The 11900-nt window shown below is 44.6% G+C and overlaps 1 pseudogene; it reads left to right on the forward strand.

Moving 5' to 3' along the window:
* Positions 1-9940: 9940 nt before the first annotated feature.
* LOC101602954 lies at positions 9941-10634 on the forward strand (annotated as a pseudogene).
* Positions 10635-11900: the final 1266 nt, after the last annotated feature.

The raw sequence follows: 11900 nt of genomic DNA on the forward strand, positions 1-11900 counted from the left end.
AAATGTGAACTGAGGCTCTTTATTATAATGCTGGCCTCAGCACTGAGCTGGTTTTCTCATGCCTGCAGACTCTATGGTTAGGCCCATGAAATCATCCAGCCCAGAGAAGAGGCACAGGAATGCTCACTGCTGTCTGCATGGCTCCTACCGCTGCTGTGACCTCATAGAAGCCCACAGGGAACTAGGTCTGGTCCTCAGCTCTTCCCACGGTCAGGTGATGAGATGGCTAGTTGTGTTGGAAGGTGATTCTCTATTGTGTGAGGATTGGCGTGGGAATGAACATGTGTAGATTTACTGTGGGGAAGGACACCCATGCTGACCAGGGGACCCACACCCTGAGTTCTGGCTTGGGACCTCCCACTGAGGAACTAGAGTAACTTCATGCACTCCAGGACTCCTCATCTATGAAATCTCATGTCGAACTGTCCAGAGACTGAAGGAAAGGCTCTGTTCATATGTGCATAAACTACACATTCTGAGATAGTTCTATCTGTCCTCTTTGACTGGTGGAGAGTGACGGCAAACAGCCCTCCTTGGTGAATGCTACCCTACAGGAGAATGGTTTCATGCTGCAGAGCTACTAGCTGACCCATGGCAAGGGGAGAGGGGCAGGGACACCCAGTCTTAGCTACTTCCCACCAAAAATGGATTTTAACAATCCTTTGTGATAGCTTGAGCAGTAAACACTGACTAGCCATTGATAAAAGAGAAGTTCAAGTTTCCATCTCATAAAACTGCAAGTGACCAAGTTGAAGTCTTAGAGGTAAAAAGTTGGGCTAGTTTTGGCAAAGGAGTCTGCCATTTGGGAGTAGGGCCTGGGAGAGGGGGAAATATGTCATAGTGGAGGAGATACGTGCAGTAGGTAATATTGAAAACCTTCTTTCTTACAGCAGAATTACGGAAAGGATGGCTTTGCTGGTGCTTGCAGCCACATGACAACAAAATCAATGGCTGCCCCTCCCAGCTGCAGACTGAGGTCACTTCTGGTTCTGGTGGTAACTGCTCTGTCCACCCTTGTGTCTTCATTGTTGGTGGAAACATTATAACTGCATTCAGGAAAAAAAAAATAATATTGACATGTAAAGAGATTTTTAAGAAAACAAGAATTTGTTTCCTGTCTTCTTGTATATCTGAAAGTCCAGTTTTAGCAGCATAGTTGAGAAACAGTTTTATCCAACTGAACCTTGGTTTGTTTGTTTGTTTGTTTGTTTGTTTTTATTTTTTAATTAATTATTTATTTATTTATTTGAGAGCGACAGACACAGAGAGAAAGACAGATAGAGGGAGAGAGAGAGAATGGGCGCGCCAGGGCTTCCAGCCTCTGCAAACGAACTCCAGACGCGTGCGCCCCCTTGTGCATCTGGCTAACGTGGGACCTGGGGAACCGAGCCTCGAACCGGGGTCCTTAGGCTTCACAGGCAAGCGCTTAACTGCTAAGCCATCTCTCCAGCCCTGTTTGTTTGTTTAAAGAAAATTTTTTTGTGATCCTTAGGGGATTCTCTGGAAAATGTACTACAGGGTTACATTCCCAACTCAGAAGCTCTGGGGCATGCTGTATTTTAAGGGGACAATTTGTAAGTTTGACTATAAAGGAAGCTGAAGCCATGTTTTGATGATTATGGTTATATTTTCCACACTAATGTGCTATAAGCAGTTCTGTGTTCCACTGCAAAATAAAAAGCAGCTGGCCCATGCAAATGTAGTATCTGTCTTTCAGTGCAACGTGAGGGAAAGTGGGCCTCACAGGACCCCGTATAACTGATGGACACTCTCACAGGCCATGACTGGGTGAGAAGCCCTTAGACGAACCTGAGTTGAAGCGGCTGAAGCATCACTCTGGCACTCCACACTTAGTTGGTTATAGGTAGAAAACAATTTTACTACCTAATGATGTCAACTATCAGTTTTCCATATTTGAAATTAATCATGTTGTCTCCTTTTACTGAGGCCTTAAAGCAAGATATATATGGCTTGGTTTTCCTAAGCAGTGTTAGCTCTATTATTAACATCATAGACCTAGATCTTCAAAATCAGATCCTAAGAAGCCTCATGCACCGACAGAAAGCGCTGCACCACATTGCTGTGGGCAGACAGAAGGAAGAGTGTCCAACTGAAGGAAAACACCCCAGCAGGGGGTCCCCCACGCTCTGCCCGGATATGACGACACCCCAAATCACTCACGAGAAGCGGTCTTGATGCAAACTGCAAGAGGATTTTATTCCAAGCGCGCCGGGGCCCACAGTCGTACACCTCACAGGGGCAGAGGACTGCAGAGCTCCGAATGCAGGAACAGGACAGTTTTTATAGGGTTTCTAACAAAGCCTGTGCATTAGACCAATCATTTTTTAATATCAGGAGCCCGCAGGGTGTTGGCCAGTCAGTTTTTGCCACCCCATAATTTCTAAGCCAATTAGTTTAATTTGTTCAAGCCCCTCGTGGACCAATCATTTTCTTATGACCTTGGTGGTCGGCATTTGCGCAGGTCCTTGGGTGGGAGTAGCAGAGTGTGGGACCAGTCTCCTATGACCTTGGAGGTCAGCCTCTGCGCAATTCCTTAGGTGGGGGTAGCAGAGTATGGTATCAGCCTCCTATGACCTTGGTGGTCTGAGGCAGGCTGCTACAGCTTATGGTGGGAGCTACTAAGGCTTACAGTGTGGGCTATTAAGGCTTATAGTGTAAGGCTATTTACAGAAATCAAATAAGTGGTTTACTTTATTACTCATTCCCCATCCTTGAGGGCTATCTCATGCCCTTTTACCTAGTTTTATATTAGGCGCGGGCTCTGTTATAATGAGAAGAGGGATTCTTCACTTGCTTCCAACAGAGAGTAAAGCCTGGAGTTTGAAGTATGCAGGGAGCCCTCTTAAGCTCCCCTTGGAGCGTGATAGTACTTCTGAGCTTCTGAATTCTTGGGCCTTTCATTTCCCACTTTTTCTCTTGTTAATAGTTCTAATCCTAGAACTTGGAAGGACTAAATGTAATCTTTCTCTCTGCCCTGAAGGCCCTTATATTGTTGTCTAAGCATCATGATCTGGACCGCACTCACTCGTTCTCTAACAAAAGTAAAAATCCTATTAAGTATGCAAGGCCCAACTGAAAGCATCAGGAGCAAAACCATTAAGGGTCCCATCAGGGTGGAAAGCAGAGTAGTCATCCAGGAGGACTTGTTAAACCATCCCTCAAACCATCCTTGGTCAGTTTCCCTCTCCCTTTGACGCTTTTCTAGTCTTTCCCTGAGTTTGCCCATGGAGTCTCTGATAGCTCCTGAGTGATCTACATAAAAGCAACATTCTTCCTTTAAGGCTGCACATAATCCGCCTTCTTTTAGGAACAGTAGGTCTAATCCCCTCCGGTTTTGTAAGACCACTTCAGATAAGGAGGTCAGGGACTCCTCTAGATCACTAACAGATTTTTCTAAAGCTTGGAGATCCTCATTTATGACAGCATGTAGTTCACCAAGCCCTCTTTCTAATTGTTGTGGTCCCGTGACCAGGGCTGTGGTCCCTGTCCCCACACCGGCGGCTATCCCTAAGCCAAGTATGACTGGTAGGGTAAGGGTTACAGGCTCCCTTTTGGATCGGGTGGGATGATAGTCATATTCATCAATGACTACTTCTTCAGGATGGTAGTAAACCCGGGGGACAAGCTGGACCATTATACAGAAATTTTTGGATGGGTTAAAAACTGAAGTAGAAACATAGGGAGTTAGCCCAGTATCACATGCCCACCACCTGTTATACCCTGGCACTAGATATTGGTTGTCTGAAGTCTGTCTATAGGTCAGAGTAACATTACAAAGGTGTTGGTGGGATGGGGGGGCCTTTCCTATACATGCCCCCCTTCCTGAGACCTCGGGGAGAGTCAACTTGTTTTTGGTCCCCCATGAACACCGGTTATTATGTTCTTTAGTCATATGAAACTCTCCCATAGTTGCCATCCCCTCATAGTAGGGTGGTCCTGAGGATAAACAAAGCCAGCAGGCAGAGGTAATGTTGGGGTTGGTGGCATTTATGGCGAGGAAGTCCCCTTGGATTAGGCTAAAGAGCCTCTGTCCTGTCCTGTGTGGGGCTTCCGAGAGTGGGCTAGTCAAGGGTGTCCTAGCAGTCGTTATGTGATGGGTCTTAGTTGCCACTGTGGGTGGGAGCTTGGGTAATGCCACTTTAGGGGGTCCCTGTTCTACTAGAACTTTATTAGGTCCTACTGGTCTTGGGGTGGGAGGCTCTATCTTAAGTCGTATAGTAAAGGTTAGGCCCTTATCCCATCCTGTCATATAAAACCTGAGTCCCCAAGTTTTTCCTTTTATCCGTTCTCGGGACTCTCGACCTTGGGGGGTGAAAGAGATGCTGAGAGGAACTGCTTTTTTCCCATCTAATCCTTCCTGCACAGTAATCAGGTCCCAGGAGGAAACTGGGTGTCAGTAGGTATTGTCTGTAGTTTCACAACCCCAGTATTTACAGTAGAACTGTTTTATCCCTCCACAACTTCGTTTAGAGGTTTGGGGGCAGACATAAAATGGTGTATGCTGCATCTTACGTTGGGCTGGCCCAGAGCTGCACCCCGGGTTGTCTGCCATGTATTGGCCTTGGGAGATGACCCCTTGTGTGAGTGCCCGCTTAGCCACATGAGAGTGGACTTCTCTAGAGACCTCCTCTGGGGTGAGCTCTGGGATATCCCAAAATTCTACCCCGGCTACCAGGGCACATATGTCTGGGGTCAGGACGGGCCACCAAGTCCAGGGGGGCGCTTCCCTAGTTGCAGTCCATATTATATCCCCCATTTGAGAAAGCACTTGCCAAGTCAACTTTTGGGGGGCATGGGGATTGGAGGCATCACCTAGCTGGAGAAGGAGAAGACACAGTTTAAGGGGATTGTCTGTCCTCTCGGCCTGCCATTCGGGGCCCGGTTACGGAGCAGGCTTGACGTGAGATGCATGGATCCAGGCAGGTATTCCTTCAACTTTCATGGCCGTTGGAGTGGTCAGTAGGACGAGGTAGGGGCCCTTCCACCGAGTCTCAAGGTTTCCTGCGCAGTGGTGTCTGACATAGACCGAATCTCCCACCTGGAAGCGATGTGGGACCTGTAAGTCTCCTTCTCCTGAGTAAGCCTCCCGGAGTCGCTTCCACGCTCATCTCAACCCACTCGAGCGCCTTGAGCCTAGAGAACAGAGGCTGGGAAAGCGGCACATCAGTACTATGTATAGAGGTTATTTCTACCAGTGGAGGAGGCCCCCCATATAGCAATTCATAGGGGGTCAGTCCAAATTGTCCAGGTATGTTTCTGACCCTAAAGAGCACAAGGGGTAGGAGAGCTATCCAATCATTAGCGCCAGTCTCTGCGGTCAATTTGGTAAGGGTCTCTTTAATGGTTCTATTTATCCTTTCTACCTGTCCTGAGCTTTGGGGTCTGTATGCACAATGTGATTTCCAATCAATCCCCAATACTTTGGCCAGTCCCTGACTTACCTGAGCAACAAAGGCTGGACCATTGTCTGATCCTATTACCTTGGGTATCCCAAATCTTGGGAAAATTTCTTCCAGTATCTTCTTAGCCACCACGGTTGAGGTTTCTTTCTTGGTAGGATAAGCCTCTACCCATCCTGAAAAAGTGTCTACAAAAACTAGTAAATACTTATTACCATACTTAGCTGGTTTTACCTCAGTGAAGTCCACTTTCCAGTGAGCACCTGGGCTGTCTCCCCTTAGCCTCTTCCCAGGAGGCATTCTTGAGGGATTAGCATTGACCATCTGGCAAGGTACACAATGCTTGACTAATGAGCCAGCTATCTCTGGCAACCTCAGAATATGGTAAGGAGACGTCTGCAGTAGTTTTTGTAGATGTTTGGCCCCTAGATGGGTTAGGCGGTGTATTTGTTGAACGTACTCTAGTCCCTTTGCTTGAGGTAGAATCTCTTTTCCCTCTGAGGTAAAACAGGCCCCCTCTGGAGTTTCAGAGAACTGGCCTAACTTTCTAACTTCTTGCCAGTCACCTGGGGTATATCGTTTTTCATTTTTTTGGTTCTTTGGCTTTTCTATTATGGGCAGAAGGTTGACCCCATGGGCAGCCTGCTTGGCCACTTGGTCAGCCATCTGGTTTCCTTTGGAGATGAAATCTTTGGCTTTTTGGTGGCCAGGGCAATGCATAATGGCCAGTCTTTTGGGTAGATGTAGAGCTTCTAGCAAACTTAGAATTTCTTCTTTGTTTTTAATTTCTTTTCCTGCTGAAGTAAGTAGCCCTCTCTGTTTGTAGATGGCCCCGTGTACATGTGCAGTAGCAAAAGTGTATCTGCTGTCCGTGTAGATATTCACTGACTTTCCTTCAGCTAGTCGTAAGGCCTGTGTGAGGGCCATGAGCTCAGCCTTTTGTGCTGAAGTTCCTTCTGGCAGACTGCTGGCCCAGACTGTTCGTGTTCCGTCTACTATTGCCGCCCCAGCCATCCTCTTACCTTCTACAATGTAACTGCTTCCATCTGTGAACCAGGTTAATGTTCCTCCAGTCAGGGGGACATCTGTGAGATCCTTTCGGATCCCAGTTTCCTCAACCAGCAGTTGATGACAGTCATGAGTCACCGTCTCATCAGTTTCTTCAGGCAGAAGAGTAGCTGGGTTGAGGATGGCAGATCTTCTCCATGGCCCTAAGGATTGGGTTAGGACTCCCCGGGCTATCCCCTTATGCTCATCTACGTAAAGGGTGAATGGCTTTGGGAGGTGGGCAAGGAGTTGGCAAAGGACAAGTAGACACACAAACAAGGTGAATGTATCTGAGTGTATTTTACTGAAATAGAGCATCTGGTTATATACAATTCTGGCTGCATAAGCTTAGCCTTTGTTTATTTATGTGGTACAATTTCTATGAACAGCCTGTTCCAGGAATCGAGGCACAAATACACTGAGTAAAGATTACAATCACATATTTAATAGTTAATATCTCACAGACACAGTCATGCAGACCCCACTGGAGTTGGCGTGGCAACAGACCTATCCATTTTGCACACTTGGTGCTGGAAGTACTTTCATACTCACATACTAAGCTCCTCAGCACCAACATGTTTCAACTTCAGGATTTTTTAAGGCAACTGCTTCCATATCCAAGTGTATTTATCATTGAAAAGTCCCATTATGACTCTTACTTTGAACATATATTCAAAATTAGTGTTAGATTGTCAGTGGTTACAAATGACTTTTGGTTTTTAGCCTGCTTCAAGCATTATTTTTAACAATAATTCTAACAGGGCGACTTATTTCTTCCTTGAACCATACCATAAAAATGTAAGCAAGCACCAAGGTGGCCTCAACTTAGCAAGTCTGTCCACAAAAGTTAAAGAGTACCAAGAAACATGCTTCCCACCATTGTTTATTGGCGTATCCCAGTTCCCATACACTCCTGTATAAGGTAGTGGTTCATCGATTGGCTCTGGTTCTTGGAATTCTGACTGTGGCTTGAAACAACAGTGGGGTCTTCAGAGGAAGTGTCACACCATCAGGTGACTCAATTTTTGGAAATTGTTCCATATCTAATTTTTACTAAATTGTGAACGAACATCATGCTGCTGCCATGTGTCAGGAACAGAACAGTAGTTACGAAGAAAACAGCTATTAGAGAGCAGCAAAAGGCACTATAAGCCTGGAAAATGCACGTCCTTCCAGGAGGCTTTCTTCCTTGAAGCTTTCACCTCAGCCTGGTGAACAAGTCACGCAGACCCCACTGGAGTTGGCATGGCAACAGACCTATCCATTTTGCACACTTGGTACTGGAAGTACATTCATACTCACATACTAAGCTCCTCAGCACCAACATGTTTCAACTTCAGGATTTTTTAAGGCAAATGCTTCCATTTCCAAGTGTATTTATCAGTGAAAAGTCCCATTATGACTCTTACTTTGAACATATAGTCAATGAGTCCAAAACACTTGGAATGCCAGTCATTGTGAATGTTTCTTACAGAGCATATTTTGTTTTTAAGTGAGGTATCTCTATACATCTACACTGAGCTAATTACATATGGGTTGTATTGGAGTGATCCACTGTAGACAGCTATTGATAACCACTGCAGCATACAGCAGCTCTATGGCCACAGAAGAAACTGGAACCCTTGATGTTAAAAGAGCAGACTTTAGCAATGGATTCATGGATTCAACATACAAGTAAACTTTGAATGTTGGAAAGTTTGGAAATCTTGAGTTACCGAACCCTCAATTTGTGAACAAGTTACTGCTTAAAGAAACAGTGGAAGGCTAGAGAGATGGCTTAGCAGTTAAGCCATTTGTTTGAAAAGCCTAAGGACACAGGTTCAATTCCCTAGTACCCACATAAGCCAGATGCAAAAGGTGGAACTTGCATCTGGAGTTTTTCTCTATCTGCTTCTCTCATTAAGTAATGTAAAATTTTTTTAAAAAATATTTATTTATTTCAGAGAGAGAGAGAGAGAGATACAGAAAGAGGCAGGTAGACAGAGAGAATGGGCGCGGCAGGGCTTCCAGCCTCTGCAAACGAACTCCAGACGCGTGCGCCCCCTTGTGCATCTGGCTAACGTGGTTCCTGGGGAATCAAGCCTCGAACCGGGCTCCTTAGGCTTCACAGGCAAGTGCTTAGCCACTAAGCCATCTATCTAGCCCATATTTTATTTTTTAATAAAAAGAAACAGTGGAAATAATCTTAAATGGGGACAATAAATTACAGAGCTTATTAAAAAAAAAAAAGCCCACTCAGTACATTATCATTCAGTGTGATGTCTGCTTGACATGCTGAGCTTAGAACACTCACTTGTTCCTGGGACTGGGAAATGATGGCAGTGTTTTACTCATCTGACTTGCTGTTGGAAAGCTTATAAGCAAAATTTGTTTACCATTTTTTCTCCTTCAGTCCCTATATTTTCATGTCACAGATATAGGAGCTGCTGGATGAGCTTGAGTTTCAAGAAGCATCTCATTATAGTTAACCTTCTGCTTCAGAAAACATAAGTTTAAGTTCACTTAGGACTGTCAAAGCAAGTCTAACCTTGCCCTACTTACTGCAGAGAGATGCTGCCACATTTATGACAAGCACATCCATTGATCTAGAATATCTTTGACCAGAATATGTTTGATAGAGCATAGCGAATTTTAATAGTTTAGGAAGGATGAAATACACAACACAGAGAGGTAATAAATAATTTGCCAACTAAATATTGTTCATATTTCATTTTCAAACCTGTAATAGATATAAAAAGTTATATTGGTTATTTGTCACTAAGCATAGTGAACTATATCCACACTGTCCTATTTGAGGGCCACAGCACTGAATTTAGGAGACTAACTCCTAGAATTTTCTTACACAGAAGTGGGCAACTTCCCAAAGAAGAGCCTGAAAAATAGACTAATCTTAGAGTTTTCCTACCCAAGGATCGGTAAACAGCTTTGGGAAGTAGCCCAAGGAAAAAAAAGAAGCTAAAGAGAAGTTTACTTTAAGCCATTGGTAACTTGCTGCATCTGCTGTCCCCACTGCTATGATCTTAACGTTTTTTCTACATGCAGGTACCCACTGGAATTTTTATTGAATGGCTAAACCCCTTAATACGAACACAAGTAGTACTTCATATGAGCAAAGAGAAAAGAACTTTCAACTTTGGACAATCCTTGCTGAACTACGCTGATACTTAACACTCGTATACTGTGATCACAAAAGCAGTCACAGTAAGCCCACCTCTTGTCTTCTGTGGGTCCATAGTTAATGATTTTGTTGTCTTCAATGCTATGATCAGCACTTAACACATGTATGCTTGCTCCAAGTCCAGAATCCAAACATCACTGGAAATTTGGCAAAGAACATAGCTTAAGATAAGTCATAGCAGCTTGCGGGGTTAAACCGCGGGCTGAGGTGGCGCCGCTGGCGTCTGGAGCGCGATGCCTTGAGCCTAGGAAACTATGTGAAGCAACACCCTGAATTCTAAAAGACATCATTCACCATGGGACAGCAACTTTCAGATCAGACATAATTGGTTATTAGCAAGTTACCAGAAAAAGTAGCAAAACACATCACATTGGTTCGAGAAAGTGGCTCCCTAACTTATGAAGAATTTCTTGGAAGAGTAGCTGAACTCAGCGATGTAACTGCTAAGGTGGCTGCTGGCCAGGAAAAGCATCTTCTCTTTGAGGTACAACCTGGGTCGGATTCCTCTGCCTTTTGGAAAGTGGTTGCACGGGTGGTCTGTACCAAGATTAACAAAAGCACTGGCATTGTGGAAGCATCACGGATCATGAGCTTATATCAGTTTATTCAGCTGTATAAAGACATTACAAGCGTCAGGAGTGTTGGCTCAGAGTGCCACCTCTGAGGAACCTGATGACACCTCATCCTCTGTCACACCTTGTCAGGCTGGTCTGTGGATGGGCAGGGTGAAGCAGCTGACCGATGAGGAGGAGTGCTGTATCTGTGTGGACGGGTGCGCTGACCTTATCCTGCCTTGTGCTCACAGCTTTTGTCAGAAGTGCATTGATAAGTGGAGTGATGGACACAGGAATTGCCCCATTTGTCGCCTACAGATGACTGGAGCAAATGAGTCGTGGGTGGTGTCAGATGCACCCACGGAAGATGACATGGCGAGCTATATTTTGAACATGGCTGATGAGGCAGGCCAGCCCCACAGGCCGTGACTTGGTGGGAAGACTTCCATTTGATACTGTGGGCAATGGTCACTGTAGTCATTCTGAAGGAATGGAGGGAAATTATGGCACACACAGGAAAAACTTTTTCCAATCCTCTTATTTTTGCTACTCTGTATTATGTACCATTTTTAAACATATTTCCCATGTCTTCCATTTATGGCAAACTAAAATTTGCTGTTTTAGGCCATATAGTCCTGTGTATCTGTTCTAATGTGTCTTAGAACTAATTTCTCTTGAATTCTTTGCTAGCAGATAATAGCAGTATTTCCAGAAACTTGACAGGGCAGGAGGAATATTTGGACATCTTTTTGGTTAGGTTTAAAATAAGTTGTGAATGTTAAAATGCTGTAGCTGGGCTGGAGAGATGGCTTAGTGGTTAAGCACTTGCCTGTGAAGCCTAAGGACTCCGGTTCGAGGCTTGATTCTCCAGGACCCACGTCAGCCAGATGCACAAGGGGGCGCACACGTCTGGAGTTCGTTTACAGTGGCTGGAGGCCCTGGCGCGCCCATTCTCTCTCAATCACTCTCTATCTGCCTCTTTCTCTCTCTGTCTGTCATTCTCAGATAAATAAATAAAAAATAAACAATTTTAAATAAAAAAATGCTGTAGCCATCTACAAAAAAAAATGAGATTTAAATTGCAAAAACTGTAGCCTATGTAACATCTAAGTGCGCCTTACTACTGCAAGTCTCTCTGCTGGAGCCTGGGTGCGTGTCCTGCCCCCTGGTGGTTAATTATGCTCCTCAACAGTGTGTACTTGACATGATGCCGGCACTTCCTAACTATGAAACTTCAGCAGTGTGTTTTGGAACAATATATTTTTTACTAAAAAGTATGTTTTCTCCATGCTGTATAATTTGGGTAAGGACTTTAGAATTGCTACTTTTTCTTGGTAATGGACTTTTGCTAGAAGAATCTTCTTGGCTGTTCTAAAAGATTTCCTAAGCTGGATAACTTAATTGGATTTTACTGCTGCTTAAACAGCTTGGATTTCCAGAAGGAAAATCGTCATCACAGGCTGCATTCTGTATTTCTGTGTCCCAGTGAGTCGTTCAGTATTGGTTCAGAGTGCTGGCATTTTAAGGTAATGGAATCTCTCTGAGGCTTCAAATTACTCTTTTTTTTTTTAGTTTAAGAGAGAAAATCAGGTAAAGTTTTTGCACCATACGTATGCAAAGTACCCCTGAAAACTAGAAGGTCTTTGGCTGGCTTACCATTTCACTAGACTTCCCTCACAAGTCCCTGAGAAGCACTTTGGC

This window comes from Jaculus jaculus, chromosome 18 (genome assembly GCF_020740685.1).
Source record: "Jaculus jaculus isolate mJacJac1 chromosome 18, mJacJac1.mat.Y.cur, whole genome shotgun sequence".
Taxonomy (NCBI): Eukaryota; Metazoa; Chordata; class Mammalia; order Rodentia; family Dipodidae; genus Jaculus; species Jaculus jaculus.